The sequence below is a fragment of the Lepus europaeus genome, chromosome 3, assembly GCF_033115175.1.
Source record: "Lepus europaeus isolate LE1 chromosome 3, mLepTim1.pri, whole genome shotgun sequence".
Taxonomy (NCBI): Eukaryota; Metazoa; Chordata; class Mammalia; order Lagomorpha; family Leporidae; genus Lepus; species Lepus europaeus.
In genome coordinates this window covers 70,912,349-70,933,418 of record NC_084829.1, presented here as the reverse complement: position 1 = coordinate 70,933,418, position 21,070 = coordinate 70,912,349, and the positions used below count along the sequence as shown (strand labels likewise).

The following is a 21,070-nucleotide window of genomic DNA, read 5'->3' as shown; positions in this document are numbered from 1 at the left end:
CATGTGGGAGACCCAGAGGAGGCTCCTGGCTCCTGGCTTCGGATTGGCGCAGTTCAGGCCATTGCAGCCAAATGAGGAGTGAACCAGCAGATAGAAGACCTCTCTCTCTCTCTGCCTCTGTCTCTACCTTGGCTTCTCTCTGTGTGTAACTCCAAGTTTCAAGTAAATAAATAAATCTTTAAAAAAAAAAAAAACTTTATCCTGTCCTTTTTTGGACAATTTTTAAATTATGACATAAGCAAATTTACCACTTTACCTAATGACTTCTGCTTTATGTGTCTTCTGTTAAAAGAAATTGTTCCTATTACAGTCATAAAGGTATTCCTCTATATTTTCTTCAATAGTCTTAAAGTTTTACTTTTCACAGTTAGGTTTTTAATCCATCTAAGATTTTTTTTTTTTTATGTACTGCATGAGGACGCTATCTAATTCATGCTCTCAACACATGTGTTAAATTAAAAAACTTTCTTCTACTGATTTGCATTGTCATCTGTAGCAGTGTTCTGGTGGTTCCTTAATATATTTTCCTCCTTTCTTCTATATATTAGGGGAATGTTTAACTAAAAACATGAACATCCAGACTTAATTACATTTCCCAGTCATATTTGCAACTAACTGCAGCCATGTTCTGGCCAAGGAATTGTTAGTGAAAATAATGTATCAGTCCTTCATGAAATGTCCCCAAAGGGAAGAAGCATTGCTTTTTCCTTTACCGCTTTCTTATTGGTGGAATAAAGACATGATGGCTGGAGCTGGAGTAGCCATCCTAAACCAGCAGTTGAGTTTAGAAAATAAAGTAGGGACTGGCGCTATAACACAGCTGATTAAGGCCACAGCTTGCAGCACCAGCATCCAATGTGGGTGTCAGTTCGAGTCCTGGCTGCTCCACTTCCAATCCAGCTCCCTGCTAGTGTTCCTGGGAAAGCAGCAGAGGATGGCCCAAGTGCTTGGGCCCTACACCCATGTGGGGAGACCCAGTGGATGATCAGGGCTACTGGCTTTGGCCTGAACCAGCCCTGGTCGTTACAGCTGTTTAGAGTGTGAACCAACAGATGGAGGATAACTCTGTCTCCTTCTGCCTCTGTAATTCCACTTTTAAATTTCAAATAAATCTTTTTTTTAAAAAAAAAAAAAGGGAAGCTAAAGAGACATCTATATTTCCATGCTTATTGCAGCACTACTCACAGTAGTCAAGAAATAGAAACAACCTAAGTGATCATCTACTGATAAATAGATAAAGAAAATATGGTGCATATACACAATGGAATATTACTCAGTCACAAAAAAGGATAAAATCTTGTCATTTGCCACAACATGGATGAATGTTAAGTTAAATAAACCATGCACAGAAAGATAAGTACCACATGATCTCACTCCACATATGTGGAGTCTAAAAAGATGTTAAAAGTAAAATGGTGGGGGCTGGTGTTATGGCATAGAAGGCTAAGCCTCTGCCTGCAGTTCTGTCATCCCATATAGATGCCAGTTAGAGTCCCGGCTTGCTCCTCTTCTGACCCAGCTCTCTGCTTGTGGCCTGGGAAAGCAGTGGAGGATAGTCCAAGACCTTGGGCCCCTGCACCCATGTGGGAGATCTGGAAGAAATTCCCAGCTCCTAGCTTCAGATTGGCTCAGCTCTTGCCATTGCGGCCATTTGAGGAGTGAATCAGTGGATGGAAAACATTTTTCTTTGTCTCTCCCTCTCTCTGTCTGTAACTCTACCTCTCAAATAAATATTTAAAATCTTTTTAAAAAGCAGATTGGTGGTGATCAGGGTTGAAGAGGGAAAGAGAGAGGGATGGCACAAGGTTGATTAATGGTTAACAAATTATACTTAGGAGTAAGAAGTTCTGAGGTTCTATTGCACAAAGAAAGATAATGTTAGTATATACAACAAATCTCTTTTTTTAAGATTTATTTATTTATTTGAGAGGCAGAGTTGCAGAGAAAGAAGGAGAGACAGAGAGAAAGATCTTCCATCAACTAGTTAAAATGGTCTCAATGGCTGGGACTGGGCCAGGCTGAAGCCAGGAGCCAGGAGTTTCTTCCAGGTCTCCCACATGGGTGCAGAGGCCCAAGCACTTGAGCCATCTTCTGCTGCTTTCCCTGGCACATTAGCAGGGAACTGGATAAGAAGTGGAGCAGCCAGGACTCAAAATGATGTAGCAGGTAGATTGTAATTCAATGCTACAAATGTTTTGGAGAGAGATTCCTGATTTCTTTTTTTTTTTTAAAGATTAATTTATTTATTTGAAAGACAGAGTTACAGAAAGAGGTAGAGACAGAGAGAGAGGTCTTCCATCCGCTGGTCCACTCCTCAATTGGCCGCAATGGCCAGAGCTGCACCAATCCAAAGCCAGGAGCCAGGAGCCTCTTCTGGGTTTCCTAAGTGGGTGCAGGGGCCCAAGGACTTGGCCATCCTCCACTGCTTTCCCAGGCCACAGCAGAGAGCTGGATTGGAAGAGGAGCTGCCGGGATTAGAACCAGTGGCCATATGGGATGCCGGCGCGTTAAGGCCAGGGTTTTAACCTGTTGCGCCACAGTGCCAGCCACAGATTCCTGATTTCTAAGCCTTAAAGTATAGTAAACCTGTTGGGCCTGTAACCACATTTGGCTATCATTCCACTCCTCAGTGTTGTGCAGGGCAACAAATACTTGAGGTCTGTTTTGTAAATCAGGACCCAGAGACACAGAGGGAGTAAGTGGACAGGAATAAATGCTGGAAGAACATATAATATTATTAAAACAACTATATGTTTCATTTGTCCTTCAGAAACATTAGTAAGTAGATAGTCGTTTCTGTGTATTAGAAAGCTATGAAAGGCAAATTATTTATTAGAAAAGTATCCATAAATGGTGCACATTTTTAGCCCTTAATAGCTTATGAAAGTCTATATACAAAGTTAATTGAAAATGAATTTTTTTTTTTTTGACAGACAGAGTGGACAGTGAGAGAGAGAGACAAAGAGAAAGGTCTTCCTTTTGCCGTTGGTTCACCCTCCAATGGCCACCGCGGCTGGCGTGCTGATCTGAAGCCAGGAGCCAGGTGCTTCTCCTGGTCTCCCATGCGGGTGCAGGGCCCAAGCACTTGGGCCATCCTCCACTGTACTCCCGGGCCATAGCAGAGAGCTGGACTGGAAGAGGAGCAACCAGGACAGAATCCGGAGCCCCGACTGGGACTAGAACCCGGTGTGCCAGCGCCACTAGGCGGATGATTAGCCTATTGAGCCGCGGCGCCAGCCTGAAAATGAATCTTAATGGAGAATGGGACCGGCAAGGGAAGAGGGAGGGGGAGGAGGGGTGGGAGTGTGGATGGGAGGGCTGATATGGTAGGAAGAATAACTATATTCCTAAAGTTGTACTTATGAAATCTGTATTCCTTAAAAATAAATTTTTAAAAATATCTTACAAAGGGTTTCACTTGCATTTTAGGAAGCAAACCCTCCAGGAGCTGGCGCTGTGGCACAGCGGATTAAAGCTCTGTTCTGCAGTGCCGGCATCTCATATGGATGCCAGCTCAACTCCTGGATGTTCCACTTCCAATCCAGCTCTCTGGGGTGGCCTGGGAAAGCAGTGGAAGATGTTCCAGGTCTTTGGGGCCCCACACCCACGTGGGTGACCTTGAAAAAGCTCCTGATTCTTGGCTTCGGATCTGCGCAGCTCACTCCCCTATGCATTTCTCTCACTAAATAAAAAGCTTAAGAAAACTTACCATGCTGTCTGGTATATTTGAGCCAGTATTCAGAATTCGTTTCTGAATTCATGGCAAGAACCCACACAGCTTATTAACTTAAGAAATATTGGTAAGCAAAACAGTTTTTTTTTAAATATTTATTTATTTGAAAGTCAGTGTTACACAGAGAGAGAAGGAGAGACAGAGAGAGAGAAAGGTCTTCTATCTGCTGGTTCACTCCCCAATTGGCCGCAATGGCTGGAGCTGTGCTGATCCAAAGCCAGGAGCCAGGAGCCAAGAGCTTCCTCTGGGTTTCCCACACAGGTGCAGGGTCCCTAAGGACTTGTGCCATCTTCGACTGCTTTCCCAGGCCATAGTAGAGAGCTGGATTGGAAGTGGAGCAGCCAGGACTCGAACTGGTGTCCATATGGGATGCCGGCACAACAGGCAGCGGCTTAACCTGCTACACCACAGCGCCCACCCACCCACCCCGCAGCAAAACAGCTTCAAAACCAGAGCCCATACAGGATGCCAGTTCTGCAGGCAGTGGCTTTATCTGCTATGCCACAGAAGATCTTAAAGCAGACATGAGGAAGAATAGTAATTGGCATTTTAGGTACATAAGGTGACAAACAAATTCATGCAGACCTTACATTCTGAATCCAAGAAAAGCCTATGCAATGCTCATCATTATGCCAAGACCCAAAGAAGTCAGACATAGAACAGTGCCCAGAGCTTCCCCACCAGCTGCCATTCTGCATCAGCCTGACATCTAGTGGTCACAGAAGTTGATGCAACATGTTACTGGGGTCACAGCTTGCATCTTATTTAAGCCCAGCCTCATGCTTGTCTGTGCCCCCTGGTCATGCTTACTGCATAAAATCAACGGGAAGAGAAGAGTAGACATTCCTGTTACAATATGCCCATTTGGCTCCTATAACAACAACAAAAAAAAAGCATAGATTGGGTTCTCTATAGACAGAGAAGTTTATTTCTCACAGTTCTAGAAACTGGAAAGTCCAAGACCAAGTTTCTGGCAGACTTGGTGCCTGGTAGGGGACTCTTTCTTGGTTCAAAGACAGTTTCTTGTGCTCACTTCGGCAGCACATATATAAAGACAGTTTCTTTTCACTCTGTCCTCACACAGTAGAAGGGGCAAGGTAGCTAGCTCTCTGGGGCCCTTTTATAATGACACTAATCCTATTAATGAGAGTTCTGCCCTTGTGGCCTAATCATCTCTGAGAGGCCCCTTCTCCTAATGCCATCACATTGACAATTAGGTCTCAACATTTTAATCGGGGATAAAACACAAACATTCAGACAAGAGAACAATGTGAAAACAAAAACACAGTTATTGAAAAAAAATGCTTAGGAAGGCATATTCCCAATTACCAAAATATATAATTCTTACACTTGTTATATAATTAGGAGTCTACCTGAGTTAAGTGTTTAATGGCACTTGCTTAAACCTCAGAGAAACAGATCATTAATAACTGCAGCCTATACAACAGTTAGATGGTTGGCTCAGGTATACAGAAAGTTGAAGACATAAAAAAGAGATCACAGGGACTTCAGGATTAGCACTCTAATTGTAAATGGCCCTATATTCATTATCATAGATGTCACTGTGAATTAAAGTATTTTAATTTTCCTCAGTAAAATACAAAGATTATCTCAACTCAGTGCCAACTTCAACCTTAAGACAAAAACCACCTAGCCTAATAACAACTTTTGATATACATTTTGGAGACTATTTTTGCAGTACCTGAAACTAGGACTAGGTCACTTACTCCAAAACATAAGGGGTCTTCACAGAATTCATGGAAAATGCATATTATAAAAAAAACTATGCATGGATTTCAATTTTTTGCACCAAAATAAACTGATATGTAGTTGTTATAACTTTTCTGAACAGAATTTACTTTGAGGCACTAAGAATAAGACATCCGTTAAAAAGAGTCTCAATAAGAACAACACAAATTCTGCTAGTATTGAAGCAAGAACAAACATCAAATTCATCCTGAAGCTCTTGTAGAAGAATGATGAAATCATCGATACTTTATGAAAAATTGGTGGGGGCAATGCCCCGAAAGAAGTCAGCAGCTCACCAAAGGGTAAGTGTTAGTTTGAAGAAAGGAAGAGACAACACTGACGATGAAACCTGCAGCAACAGACCATCCAGATAATAAACTGTATTTGTGCCCCAGTTGAAGAGGACAGACAATCACAGCAGAAACAATAACCAGAAACACAGATATCTCATTTGTTTCAGCTTGCACAATTCTGACTGAACAAATTAAGTGGAGCAAACCTTCTACTCTATAGGTGGCAAGATTGTTGTGCCCAGATCAGCTACAGACAATAGCAAAGCTTCCAAATGGAAATTTTAAATAGGAAAGATCAAGGTTCTGTAGGATTTCTTTAAAGAATTATTAACAGGAGCTTAAATGTGGCTCTACCAGTAAGATTCTAAAGACAAAGCATTAATCAAAGCACAGGCTACCAAGGCGTGGAAATGTTTCGGTCAAAGTAAAAGCAGACCAGTCAAGAACAAAGGTCATGGCATTAGATCTGGGGGATGTTCAGACATTTTGTTTATTGACTTTCTAGAGGACCAGAGAATGACATTTCTTTATTATGAGAGTGTTTGAGAAAGTTAACCAAACACCCAGGAAAACTTCCCCCAGAGAGTCTTCCTTCACCACTACAATACTCTGGCTCATTCCTCTCACTAAACAAGAGCAATTTTGGAGAATTCCTGTGGGAAATCACTAGGCATCTATCTTACAATCTTGATTTGACTCCTTCTGACCTCTTCTAATCTCAAGAAATGTTTAAAGGGTGCCCATTTTCCTACGGTTAATACCATAGTGATGACAGAATTGACAGTTCAATTCCCAGGACCCCCCACTCTTTGGGGATGGACTAAATGGATGATCTCATAATATAAATGTATCTTGAACTTGATGGAACTTATGATGAGAAATATAATTTACATTTTTAGCTTTCCATTCCATTTTTCCATGAACTTTTTGAAGTTCCCTTGTGTACCCATGTTCTGGAGATATTTTGATACTGTTTTTATATCCCTTTTGAATTTTCAGTGTCCAAATTGTTAACAAATTAAATAATGTACATCAACCTTTGTCAGGAAACAGCAAAATGAATCACCTCCATTGTTTGTGACAGAGAAATCATTTAAGAGACCGCTTATGAACCACAGTGAATTCTGGGCAGCACCAGCCAATTTGCCTATATAATGGACAGTTTCCACAGATATACTAGACTTCTTGATAAAAAGCTGACAATCTCAAAAATATATATGACATGGGGAATCTATTAACAACAACAGCATTATATTTTATAGGTTCCACTATCTGCATTGTTTTAATAAACAAGATGTTTGTTAAAAATACAGAAAGTGTGCTTCTAAACTTTCAGTCTATTATATGAATCAGTTTATACATAATCAACACAGACAATTGGTTTTATACTGGAATTTAAGACACAGGAATTAAAAGAATAGTAGGCCACAAAGTAGTAGATTCTGTACTTTTTTTTTAAAAAGTTCTATCTACCAAGAGAAATTGGTGTTCACAGCCACCACCAAGCGCCCTTCACTCTAACACCAGCACCACCTCTCCCTCAACGAGCTCCAGCTGAAGGAGAAGCAGGGTACCTAAGGCGGTCTTCATTGCATGGCTCGACAAAGCACACTTCTCATGAAGTGACTGAAGATAACACTACCAGCAAGCAACTACCTACGAAAGCCACTTGCAAGAGTGCACCCTCTCCTGGACGGGTGAAGAAACCACACTGTTCCAGGCCTGGTACTGTAGCACTCTGTGAAAATAAGAATTAGAAGTCCACTGAGCTTCTGAGTCACAAACTCCCCTGCCGGCAACTGGTGTAAGAAATCACTCAGGACTTCAAAACAAACCTGTGCTTCCAGAGCACAGCTACTGGTGCTTTGCAGGAGGCAAATGACACCTATCTGCTTAGTCTTTTTGAAGACATCAACCTGTGTGCTATCCATAGCAAATGTGTAACAATTATGCCAAAAGACATTCAGCTAGCATGCTGCATATGTGGAGACCTGTTTAGGAATCCAAACATGTCTCAAAAAAAACCTTTTTTTTTTCTCTTCTTCTTGTAATGGTGTAACAAACTGTGGTATATCTATATGACAAACAGTAGTCAGCAATAAAAAGAAATGAATTGTCAAGCAATAAAATGACACAAAAGAGAATCTTAAAGGCTAAAGCTAAAGTCAAAGAAGTCTTTCTGAAAAATCTACATATTGTATAATCTCAATATTAAGACATTCTGGAAAAGGTAAAACTAAGGAGACAGTTAAAAATCAGTGGTTGGCAGGAGTTGGGGAACACTAGATGGAAATAAATCACGGAACATGAGGGAATTCAAAGCAGAAAGACTGAATGATATTGTAATGGTTGATACATAGTATTATGCATTTATCAAAACCCAGAGAACTATACAACACAAAGAATAAACTCTAACGTAAACTATGGACTTCAGTTAATAATACTGTATTAATAGGGGCTGGCACTGTGACGTAGTGGGTAAAGCAACTACCTGCAGTGCCAGCATCTCATATGGGCGACGGTTTGAGTCTCAGCTGCTCCACTTCCAATCCATCTCTCTGCTATGGCTCGGGAAAACAGAAGATGGCCCAAGTCTTTGGGCCCCTGCACCCACGTGGGAGACCCAGAAGAAGCTCCAGGCTCCTGGCTTCAGCTCCAGCCATTGTGACCATTTGAGGAGTGAACCAGCAGATAGAAAACCTCTCTCTCTCCCCTTGCCTCTGCCTCTCTGTAACTCTGCCTTTCAAATAAATGAATAAATCTTTTTTTAAAAAAATCCCATCAATGTAATGAAATACCACAGAAATAATGAATTTTAAACTAACAAATCCAATAGTAATTTTTAAAATAACATATTAATAATAACGTAATAATACCGATTTTACAAAGGAACCACACCAATGCACCAACATAAGGTGTTACTAATAAGGAAACTGGTGGTAGGCATTTAGCCTGACAATTAAGCTACAGGTTGGGACATTTACATCCCATATCAGAGTGCCTGAGTTCAATCATGGCTCCACTCCTTCGGCTTCTTGTTAACAAACACCCTTGGAGGCAGCAGGTAATGGCTCAGAAGTCATGTCCCTGCCACCCACTTGGGAGACTGGGATTGAGTTCCTGAATCTTGCCTTTGGCTTGGCCCAGCCTCAGCTGTTGTGTGCTTCTGGGGAGTGAACCAGCAAATGGGATCTCCTCTCTCTTTCTCTTTCCCTGACTCTCAAATAAATAAACCACATAAATAAATTTTAAAATGATGCATTTTTTAAAAAATAATAGAAGATTAGTCTGGCATTGTGGTGTAACAGGTAAAGCCATTGCTTTCACCACCGGCATCCCATATGGATGCAGGTTCTAGTCCTGGATTCTCCACCTTGGATCCAGCTCCCTACTAACATGCCTCCAAAGCAGCAGAGGATGGCTTAGGTACTGGAGTTCCCGCCACCCACGTGGGAGACCAGGATAGAGTTTCTGGTTTCTGGCTTTTGCCTGGCCCAGCCCTGGCTGTTGCGGACATTTGAAGAGTGAACCAACAGGTAGAAGATCTCTCTCTCCCTCTCTCTCTCTCTCCCTCTCTGTAACTCTGCCTTTCAAATAAATGTAACAGAAGAAACTAGATGGAGGGGTAAGAGGAAAAAGAGGAACACATGGGAACTCTTTTCAGTTCCATTTTTTCTAATATATCCAAAAGTGTTCTAAGATATAAAGTATATTAATTTAAAAATAGAGACTTAGCAACATATCAACCAATTTCAATTGAACCTATTGGGGATACTAATTCTAATAATCCAACTGTAAAAGGCCACCTTTAATACAATTGGAGAAATTTAAGTATGGATGAGTAATAGATGATATTAATGAGCTGTATCATTTGTCCGATATAATTGAAACATTGTGGGTTCTTTTTTTTTTTAGGATTTATTTATTTTGATTTATTTGAAAGCAGAGAAAGAGAGAGATCTTCCATAAGCTAGTTCATTTCCCAAATGCCCACAACAGCCAGGGCTGGGCCAGACAAAAGCCAGGAACCAGAAACTCCATTCTGGTCTCCCATATGGGTAGCAGGAATTCCAGTATTTGAACCATCAACCGTTGCTTCCCAGACACATTAGCAGGGAGTTAGATTGGAAGCAAAGTAGCCAGTACTTGAAAGGCTCTCTGGGGGCTGGCGCTGTGCTGCAGCAGGTTAAAGCCCTGGCCTGAAGCGCCAGCATCCGATATGAGCGCCGGTTCAAGTCCCAGCTGCTCCTCTTCCGATCCAGCTCTCTGCTATGGCCTGGGAAAGCAGTGGCAGACAGCCCAAGTCCTTGGGCCCCTGCACCCTCATGGGAGGCCCAGAAGAAGCTGCTGGCTCCTGGCTCCTGGCTTTAGATCAGTGCAGCTCTGGCCGTTGCGGCCATCTAGGGCGTGAACTAGTGGATAGAAGACCTGTCTCTCTGTCTCTACCTCTCTCTGTAACTCTTTCAAATAAATAAAATAAATCTTAAAAAAAGAAAAGAAAAGGCACTCTGATATGGAATGCAGGCATCCCAAGTGGCTGTTTAACTGATGAACCACTACACCCACCCAAGCATCATTATCCCCACTTGAAATCTATTTAATATTTGGAAATTGTTTTTACAGTAGTCCCTTGGTTGTACAGGAGGTGCAGAATAGGGAGGCCCAAGTTGATAGAATGGGAAACATATAAAATCAATTTGACAAAATGGATGAACTAGTAATCACCAACATTGAATACTCAATATTTTATTATTCTATATCCTCTATGCATATTTTGTTTCATAATGGAAATATTTTTAAGGCATGTGCTGTGAAACACTTTTAAAGGATTAGGTTGATCTCTTTTTCTCATGACTATAAGGTATAAGAAACAGAATCAAACCACCTGTTCACAGCAAGGAAAGCATAGGGAAGACTAGGTTTTAACTAAGTAATAATTGGAATTCCTTTTCAAATTTCAGGTTATAATGTTAATATAACACAAAGACAGCATAATTTCATTAAGATTTCCTCATAGCATACAATTTATACATTCCCAGGCCTAAGTAATCAGAAAATGTCAACAGTGGAAACAATGATTCGATGACACAATTCAAGCTATCAATAAAAATCCCTTCCAAGCTTTATACAAGTATCAAAGTGTTAACTTGCTTAAACATTTGATTTATTCATTCCTGTGCCTAAGTAATCATAAAATGATGGCAACGAAAACAGTAACTTCTGGAACACAACTGAAGTTATCAAAAATAAATGGGGGGGGGGGGGTGGCACTGTGGTGTAGTGGGTTAAAGCCCTGGCCTGAAGTGCCTGCATCCCATATGGGTGCCAGTTCAAGTCCCGGCTGCTCTACTTCCAATCTAGCTCTCTGCTATGCCTGGGAAAGCAGATTTGACCTCCTCTGACAGAATTTTTAAAAATATCAATGATTGAACTTTAATATTGATTTATTAGCATTATAACTAGTGATTTATAACACTGATGTTTTATTCCCGAGGAATTCAATTAGAAAGATAGCCTAAACATCACTTGATTTCTCTTTTTACTTAAATTACTACAAGAGGAAAATGACTATAAATGGTCCCTACTAAAAGAATGCTTAAAAATTAAATTCAGGCCGGCGCCGCGGCTCACTAGGCTAATCCTCCGCCTTGTGGCACCGGCACACCAGGTTCTAGTCCCGGTCAGGGCACCGATCCTGTCCCGGTTGCCCCTCTTCCAGGCCAGCTCTCTGCTGTGGCCAGGGAGTGCAGTGGAGGATGGCCCAAGTCCTTGGGCCCTGCACCCCATGGGAGACCAGGATAAGCACCTGGCTCCTGGCTTCAGATCAGCATGCCAGCCGCGGTGGCCATTGGAGGGTGAACCAACGGCAAAAGGAAGACCTTTCTCTCTGTCTCTCTCTCACTGTCCACTCTGCCTGTCCAAAAAAAAAAAAAAAAAAAATTAAATTCAACTATCCTTTTGAAAAGATTAACCATAACTTCTCCACAAACAAATCTTCATATTTCATTTCAAATTGTATTGGATTTACATAAAAATGTAAAAGTTCATCTGTCAGAAAAATAGTTACAGCTGTTTTAATGGGCAGGTTATCATAACACTTTCTAGTATCAAAATTCCATTGATTGGCCGGCACCGTGGCTCAACAGGCTAATCCTCCGCCTTGCGGCGCCGGCACACCGGGTTCTAGTCCCGGTCGGGGCACCGATCCTGTCCCGGTTGCCCCTCTTCCAGGCCAGCTCTCTGCTGTGGCCAGGGAGTGCAGTGGAGGATGGCCCAAGTTCTTGGGCCCTGCACCCCATGGGAGACCAGGAGAAGCACCTGGCTCCTGCCATCGGATCAGCGCGGTGCGCCGGCCGCAGCGCGCTACCGCGGCGGCCATTAGAGGGTGAACCAACGGCAAAGGAAGACCTTTCTCTCTGTCTCTCTCTCTCACTGTCCACTCTGCCTGTCAAAAAAAAAAAAAAAAATTCCATTGATGTAAGAAGCAGTTCCAGCAGAGACAGACTTACCAAATGACCCTGTTAGAAATTCTAAGTCTTTCAAATCTGTTCAGTGGATGTGCACCTCCTGGGGGAGAAGTCTCAAGGCTGTGCACCTTCTCCCCAGTTCATAGAGCCATCCGGCTCAGCTCTTCCACACAGTAGGGCACTGAAAGCTCAGGACATTAGGGCTGTAAAACTTCTAGAAGAAACACAGGAGAAAAGCCTCTGGACACTGGTCTTGGCAATTATTTCTTTTACATAACACCAAGAGCACAGGCAAAATAAACAAAAGTAAACAAGTAGGACTGCATCAGACTAAAAAGCTTCTGCACTGCAAAGGAAGCAATCACCAAGGAGACCATCTAGAGAGTGGGAGAAAACAGCTACGAATCATGCATCTGGGGCTAATACACAAAATAATACAAGGAAAAGACAATTCAGTAGCAAGAAAACAAAAAAGCCAATGTTTAAATGAGCAAAGGATACAAATAGACTTTTCTCTAAAGAAGGCATATAAATGGCCAACAGGTATACAAAAAGGTACTCAACATCACTAATCATCAGAGAAATATAAATCAAAACCAAAATGTAGGGCAAGCATTTGGCCTTATTGTTAAGACGTCCATGTCCCACATCAGTGCCTGGCTTGATTGTCAACTCTGGCTCCTGACTCCAGCTTCCTGCTCATACAGATCCCGGGAGGCAGCAGTGACAGCTCAAGTGATTGGGCTCCTGCCACCCACATCAGAGACCTAGATTGAATTCCTGGCTACCAGCTTCTATTGCAGCCCAGTTCCAACCACTGCATGCATTTGGTGAATGAACAAGCAAACAAATATCTCTATCTTTCCCTCCCTCCGTGTGTGTGTGTGTGTGTGTATGTCAAATAAACAAATAATAAATAATTTAAAATGAGATGTCATTCATATCTGATAAAATGGCTGTAATCAAAAAGACAAAAGCGACAAGAATGTGAAGAAAAGGAACACTGTTGAACACTGTTGATGAGAAGATAAAATGATGCAGTCCGTATGTGAAGCAACATAGAGTTTCCTCAGAATATCAAAATTAGAATTACCTGGGCCCAGCGTTGTGGTGCAGTGGGTTAAGCTGTCACCTGCAACACCAGTGTCCCCACTAATGCATCTAGGAAAGCAGCAGAGGACGGCCCAAAACCTTGGGCCCCTATACCTATGTGAAAGACCCAGAAGAAGCTCCTAGCTCCTGGCTTCAGATCAGCTCAACTCCAGCCATTGTGCCAATTTGGGGAGTGAACCAGACCTCTCTCTCTCTCTGTATCTCAATCTCTCTCTGTAACTCTGTCTTTCAAATAAATAAAATAAATCTTAAAAAAAATGAATAACCTGGCTGAGATTGGAGGATAGCATGCTTAGTGAAATAATCCCATCTCAGAAGAACAAATACCACACAATTCCAGTTACATGCGGCACCTTCCAAAGCGTCACAGAAGCAGAGACTAGAAAGGAAGTTGCCAGGGGTTGCAGGAAGAGTAAAGTGGAAAGTTAATTCAATTAGTAAAAATTTCAGTTATGCAAGATGAATACATTCTAGAGATCTGCTTAGTTAATAATAGTGGACTGTAAATAATACTGTTCATTTAAAAAGTTTAAAGGGTGGAGATAGATGTTTAGCCTAGCAGTTCAGATACTGGTTAAGACACCATTGTCCCACATCAGAGTGCCTGGGTTCCATGCCTGCCCTCCAGTCTGACCCCAGTTCTCTGCAGCAGGCCCTGGAAGGAGCAGTAATGGCTCTAGTAATTGGGTTTCTGTAATCCATGTGGGAGTTCTGGATTAAGTTCCCAGCTCCTGGGTTCAGTCCCAGCCTTGCTCCAGCTATTGTAGGCATTTGGGGAGTGAACCAGCAGATGTGAACTCTTTCTCTGTGTATCTCTCTCTCACTCTCCCTATCTGTCTCCCTCTTTCCCTCTCTCCATCTGCCTCGTAAATAAATAAGTTAAGAGGGTAGATCTCGTGTTAAGGGTTATCACAACAAAAAGACAAGCAAAAAAGAAAAGAATCACAAGGAAATTTCTGGAAAGAATAGCACATGTCTATGACCTTGAAATTGGTGATGAGGTCATGAGTACAGGCATTGTCTAAATTCATCAAATTGTACACAATAAATTTGTACAGTTCTGTATAGCAATAGCAATTACACTTCAATATCATTTTTTAATTCATTGATTTCATGTTTTCTTTCCTCTTATAAAATAGCAACAAACTGTTTCTGAGCTACTGGGTCTGTAATTAGTCAGAAAATATTAATGTCAATGTGCAAAGAATTCTGAACAAAAACAGTTACCAGAGAGGGCTAAGCACTGTGGTTCTGCATATTTCTTAGAAGACAGCAGAGCCATAATCTTCTAATCTGCCTGAGTCATTCAAGTTTAAGTTGCTTCACATGCACTTTCAGCTCATTTTAAGGTTGTTTTGTTTTTGTACTTCTGTTGTGATTTTCTACATTGATTTGCTATGTTTCACTGATATTTTATGACATTTGCAAAATTTAAACTCCCTGAAGCTGAGGAGAAAAACAGTTGAAGAGACATATCTTCTTATCTTTTTCAGTGTGTTTCAATTTTAGATAGTAGTCTCTTTCAGGTTTTTCACAGAAACAACCCTACTCATGTCTTTTTTTATTTTGTTTAACATGGCTAGTTTTTCAGCTATTCAGGGAAAGGAAATTGACAAGGGAAATGCTATAAAATTTGTAATCAGTAACTGACAGGTCTAAGTGCAATTATGCTCAAAAGTTTTAAGATGCAAAGGTGACATACAAGGTGTATAAAATTAAGGGAAGTATGAAGAAGCACCATTATAGGACTTGAATACCAGGAAAGGCAAGAAATCAGAATTGTAAGAGTGACTCTTGGCCGGCGCCGCGGCTCACTAGGCTAATCCTTGCGGCGCCAGCACACCGGGTTCTAGTCCCGGTCGGGGCACCGGATTCTGTCCCAGTTGCCCCTCTTCCAGGCCAGCTCTCTGCTGTGGCCAGGGAGTGCAGTGGAGAATGGCCCAAGTGCTTGGGCCCTGCACCCCATGGGAGACCAGGAGAAGCACCTGGCTCCTGCCTTCGGATCAGTGCGGTGCACCAGCCACGGCGGCCATTGGAGGGTGAACCAACAGCAAAAGGAAGACCTTTCTCTCTGTCTCTCTCTCACTGTCCACTCTGCCTGTCTAAAAAATAAAAAAAATTTAAAAAAAAAAAGAGTGACTCTCGCTGACATTGGGTAAATTATTCCCTCAATTGCCATCTACTAGTGGCCCGTCTTTAAAAAAAAAAAAATGTATTTATCTGAAAGGGAGAGAGAGATAAAGAGAGATCTTCCATCTGCTGGTTTACTCCTCAAAGGGCCAGTTCTCCAACATGAGTAGCGAGGGTCCAAGCACATGTGCCATCTTCCATCGCTTTCCCAGGTACACTAGCAGAGAGCTGCATCAGAAGTGGAGGAGCAGGGCCAGTGCCTTGGTGCAGTAGGTTAATCCTTCGCCTGTGGCACTGGCACCCATATGGGTACCAGTTCTAGTCCCAACTGCCCCTCTTCCCATCCAACTCTGCTGCAGCCTGGGAAAGCAGTAGGGGATGGCCCAAGTGGTTGGGCCCCTGCACCCACGTGGAAAACTGGGAAGAAGCTCCTGGCTCCTGGCTTAGGATCGGCACAGCTCTGGACATTGCAGCCATCTGGGGAGTGAACCAACAGAAGAAAGACCTTTCTCTCTGTCTCCCCTGTCACTGTCTGTAACTCTACCTCTCAAATAAATAAATAAAATCTTAAAAAAAAAAAAAAAAAGAACAAGAAGAAGTGGAGCTGAGACTCAAACTGGTGTCTATAGGCAGCTAAACCCACAATGCCACACTGTCTCCTAGATCCCCTCTTTAAAATGGTTGGAACAAGACATCTGTGTCAGAAGAATTGCCCAACTGCTAAGTCGTAAAGCACTGAGAAAACTCAATCTCTCCTGTGAAAACAATGAACATCTTCTATCATACAAACATGACAGAAGACTATATACATTTACCTATCTTACTTTGCTTATATTTTGGTCACTTCCTAAGGACACCTAACACTAGAACTGCTTAGAAGAAATGGGATAAAGACGCCAGCTCTGTGGCATAGTAGGCTAAGCGAGTGCTGGCATCCCATATGGGCACCATTTCGAGTCCCACCTGCTCCAGTTCAGATCCAGCCCTCTGTCTATAGCCTAGGAAAGCAGTGGAAGATAGCCCAAATGCTTGGGCCCCTGCACTCATGTGGGAGACCCAGAAGAAGCTCCTGGCTCCTGGCTTCGGATCGGCCCAGTTCCAGCCATTGCAGCCATTTGGGGAGTGAACCAGCAAATGAAAGACATTTCTCTCTGTCTCTGCCTCTCAAATAAATACATAAAATCTTTAAATTAAAGAAAAAGAAGAAGAAGAAATGGGATATGGAAACGTATGTTCAGACTATCCTTTTTTCAAACTTCTTCCTAAAAATATCATTCTTCCTCTGGAGCACATTAATCATATAACACTTGCTCAGTAGAAAACAGAAATAAAACATATCCCCTGATCTTCATAATCGAGTATTTCCTTTGAATGATATTAAGAAGTATTTTCTTCAAGTTAAATTTCACTTCTCAGTTCCTTGAAGGCAGAAATCATGTTTACACATCTTGTATACTCTTTTAGCAACCAGGACAGTGCTTTGAACACAGTATACTCCACAAAAACTTGTTGTGTATCCAGAGATAAGTCAAAGTTCTTGCTGTCAAAAAATAATCCACACACTATCCAACTGTCATAAGTAACCCTAATTCAATGTGCTTTAACAAAAATATGCATTTTATGTATTAGAGCACAGAGTAGAGATTCCAGAAGAATCATAAAATAAAAGGAGACATTTTAGCCTCAACAAATAAAAACTCACCATACACAAAATAAACAAACATGTTGGGGGAACAATAAAAGCAAAAAAATCAGATGTATAATGTTCAATATGAACAATGAATAAAGTATACAGCAGGTGGCAGGAATGGTGAGAGACTGGAAATGTAACCTGGGGCCAGTTTGTAAGGGCTTGTGATCCATATCAAAGAATTTCTTTTTAGGGTTTTATTTATTTATTTATTTATTGAAAGGCAGAAATACGGAGAGAGAGAGAAAGAGATCTTCCATCTGCTCATTTACTCCCCAAAAGGCCACAATGGCTGGGCTATGCCAGGCCAAAGCCAAGACCCAGGAGCTTCTTCCAAGTCTCCATGTGGGAACAGGGGCTCAAATACTTGGGCTGTCTTCCTCTACTTTTCCCAGGCGTGTTAGCAGGGAACTGGATTAGAAATGGAAGAGTAGGGTCTCAAACCCGTGCCCAAACAAGATGCTGGCACTGCAAGCAGAGGCTTAACCTTCTATGCTACAGTGCTGGCTATATCAAAGAACTTAAATTTAACCTGCTAGACTCCAATGTGGAGTGCATTCACCCAAGAGCATATGCAAAATGATCCAGGGAAAAATCAGATCACCGATTAATGTCTATCTTTTCTCATCCTTTGTACTTTTGACTATTGACAGTGCAAGTGTGAGTGAGAGAGGGATTTATAATGAAATACTACATATGGGGTACACAGTCAGAATTTCTATTAATGGGACACAAAATTACAAATTGTAAAGATCTAGCCAATCAGCTACCACTGAAGCTTTTTTTTTTTTTAAGGGGATAACGGAATCATTATCTCTCCACATTTTGGAGGAATAACAATAAAGTCCATGAAGATGATTTGCAAGGGGAATCAAGTTGGAGTGGAGAGAAATCTTAGATTTAATGGAATATTTCCTATCAAAAACATTTTTTTAGGTATTTTAGCATGCCACCTTAAATCATTTGCCTTGGATCACTGACATAGGTAAGCTGGCATGTGGGTACTGTTTTAATGTTTCTCCTTTACATAATGCATTTTCTGCATAAATATTTCTATTAATACTCGTAAAAGTTACAATATTACAAGGGAAAATGATATTTTTAAGATTTATTTAATTTATTTGAAAGGCAGAGTTACAGGGAGAGAGGTGGAGAAAGAGAGAGAGAGAGGGAGAGAGAGAGATCTTCCATCCACTAGTTTATTTCCCAAATGGCCGCAATGGCTGGCACTGGGCCAGGCCAAAGCCAGGAGTCAGGAGGCCCCTCCTGGCCTCCTCTATGGGTGCAGAGGCCCACACACTGGGCCATCCTCCACTGCCCTCCAGGTGCATCAGCAGTGAGCTGGACTGGAAGTGTGGTCCTATAAAATTATCCTTTCTTTATTCCAATCTTCCCAGCATAATGATTATGGATACATGCTATAAGTATAAAATACACACCTAATTTCAAAGATTTAGTACCAAAAAAGAGCATATCTCACAAATAATTTCATATAGACTAGAGGCTGACTTAGTAACTTTTGATTCATTGAGTTAAGTGATACATAATTATAAAATAACTGGTTTTTACTTTTTTAATAGGACTACTACAAAATTTAAAACTACATATATAGATTCTATTGGAATATAATAGTCTAAAGTGTCAATAAAGGAAGGAATTACCAGCCAAAAAATAAATAAATCACATTCATAACAATCTTCTACAGTAGTGTGCAAATAGGCAGTAAATGCTACAGATAAAGAAGAAAAAAGTATCATCTTACTTTTCAAAAAAATAGTCTTGGGAAGGAAATAAACAAAAACAATAGTACCTCCTCTGGGCCTAGAGTCAGCGACACCCCAGTAGGAAACAGTGTACACCATGCCCAACTCTTGGCTTCTATCATCCGCCTAGGCGAAATGGCAAAGAAGACACAAAAAAAGCCTCGAATATCTTATTGTATCAGAAAGTAAGGTACTGCCCAAAAAAACACAACAATGGAAGCATGTAAAAGAGACATAAGAGACAACTGAAGGACCTCCCAATCACCAATTTGAACAACAAAAGTAATAATGCAGAGTTGGATCATAACCAAAGTATAAAATAAATAATACATGACTGAATAAACAAATGTGGGACACAGACAAATCCTCTACACAAAAGAATTCTGCCCCTCAAAGTAGAGGGGCATATCTCCTCATCTCTCAAGTGTAGGCTATATACACTGCCTTCCTGCTAAAAAGAAAAGTAGGGAAACAGGGGAAAAAAGAGTAACTTTACAGTAGAAAAACTTGACACACACTGTATCAGGCATGTGATAACACTTAACATCTACCAATGATAATCATCAGTGATAAGTTATATTGACAGCACATTCCTGTGGAACTACACGTTTTACTTCTACGATCTTCCCTAAAAAAATCCTAACCCCAGTTTAATGATAAGAAAACTATGGCATTTGTGACAAGGAGTTCACTATATTACATACAATAAGTCAGGCAAAGAAAAACAAGTATCACGTGATCTCTCTTATGTGGAGTTTTAAAAATTGATCTCATAAAATTTAAGATATAATGGTGGTGAGAGTAGGGTGAAGGGAAAGATGGAAAAAGCCTGATTAACAGGTACTAAGTTGGGGCCAGTGTTGTGACACAGCAGGTAAAGCTGTTGCCTGTGACACCAGCATCCCATTTGGGCAGCCAGTAAGTCCCGGCTGCTCCACTTCCAATCCAGCTCCCTGCTAATGGCTTAGGAGAAGCAATAGCACATGGCCCAGTTGCTTGGGACCTTGCCACCCACATGCGAAACCTGGAAGAAGCACCTGGCTCCTGGCTTCTTCAGCCTTACCTGCTACATGGCAGAGCTGGCCCCAAAAATGAGATCTTAACCTTTCAAACTAACCAAGGAGTACGGAGAACTCCCTCTACTGTCTTTGCAACTTCATAAATCTAAAACTTCTAAAATGAGTTTTTTGTTTTGTTTTGTTTTGTTTTTAATTAAAAGAACCTCCGCTGATTTGAAAACTTCCAGTGCGTTGGACTTGACAAGTCTTTATTTCCTGGTCCAAGTCCTCTGTGACTGTGCAATTCAAAGTGTGGTCACCTGACAGCTTGTTAGCAATACAGAATCTCTGGCCCATCCCAGATGTACTAGAGTTTTCAGAGAAGTGGCACTAACCGGAGACAAAGAGAGAATAAGGTATTGGCTCATACAGTATTGTCCCACAGGCTTCAGGTGCAGTCGGAAGGCAAAAGCTGGAGAAGTCTATCAGAGACGTGGGGGCTGCTCTTTTAGATCTGAACAGGTCTTCAACTACTGAGGCCCACCCACATCGCGGAGGGTAACCAGTCTCATCTAAACTTTACCTATCTGAATGTTAACCTCTTCCAAAAGCATCCTCCAGGTTAACACAAAATAAACCATCGCCCCAGACCTGCTGGACCTGAACATACCTTTTAAGAGATCCACCAGATGATTATATGCACACTCGGGTTTGAGTGGCATTTCTCTGCACCCCTCAGAGAATTTAAAATCTACGTGGTAATTTCAGTAACTCAGAAACAAGACTTGATTTGCCGTTTTAGATGGAAAACTTTCCCAGCACCCACTGATCTGGAAATCCTAGGCATGCCTTCAGGAATTCTCATCCCGCTTTCTGGGTAAACGTCCTTCCCCTTGGTTCCTACGTGAACTTCCCTAACCTCTTACCTGTTTTCCCAAAACATTGACCTTGAGTTTCCCTGTCCACGTGTCATGTTTTCGTCCATCTCCACAGAAAACCACTGTTTAACCCACCACGGCCTACCAGATCTGCCTGCCCAGACAGCCTGGTAACATTTTCCTAGTTCCTCTTTCTCAAGAGCCGCTAACCCCAGCAGAACCTGTCCGCGAGAGACTCAGAGATCCAGAGCCTCTC

General features: G+C 41.7%; 1 protein-coding gene across 2 annotated transcripts in view; it reads right to left on the bottom strand.

The window, feature by feature from the left end:
- CD109 (CD109 molecule) overlaps positions 1-21,070 on the bottom strand; it is a 226,592-nt gene that overhangs the window by 205,204 nt on the left and 318 nt on the right. The gene's annotated exons all lie outside the window — the stretch shown is intronic.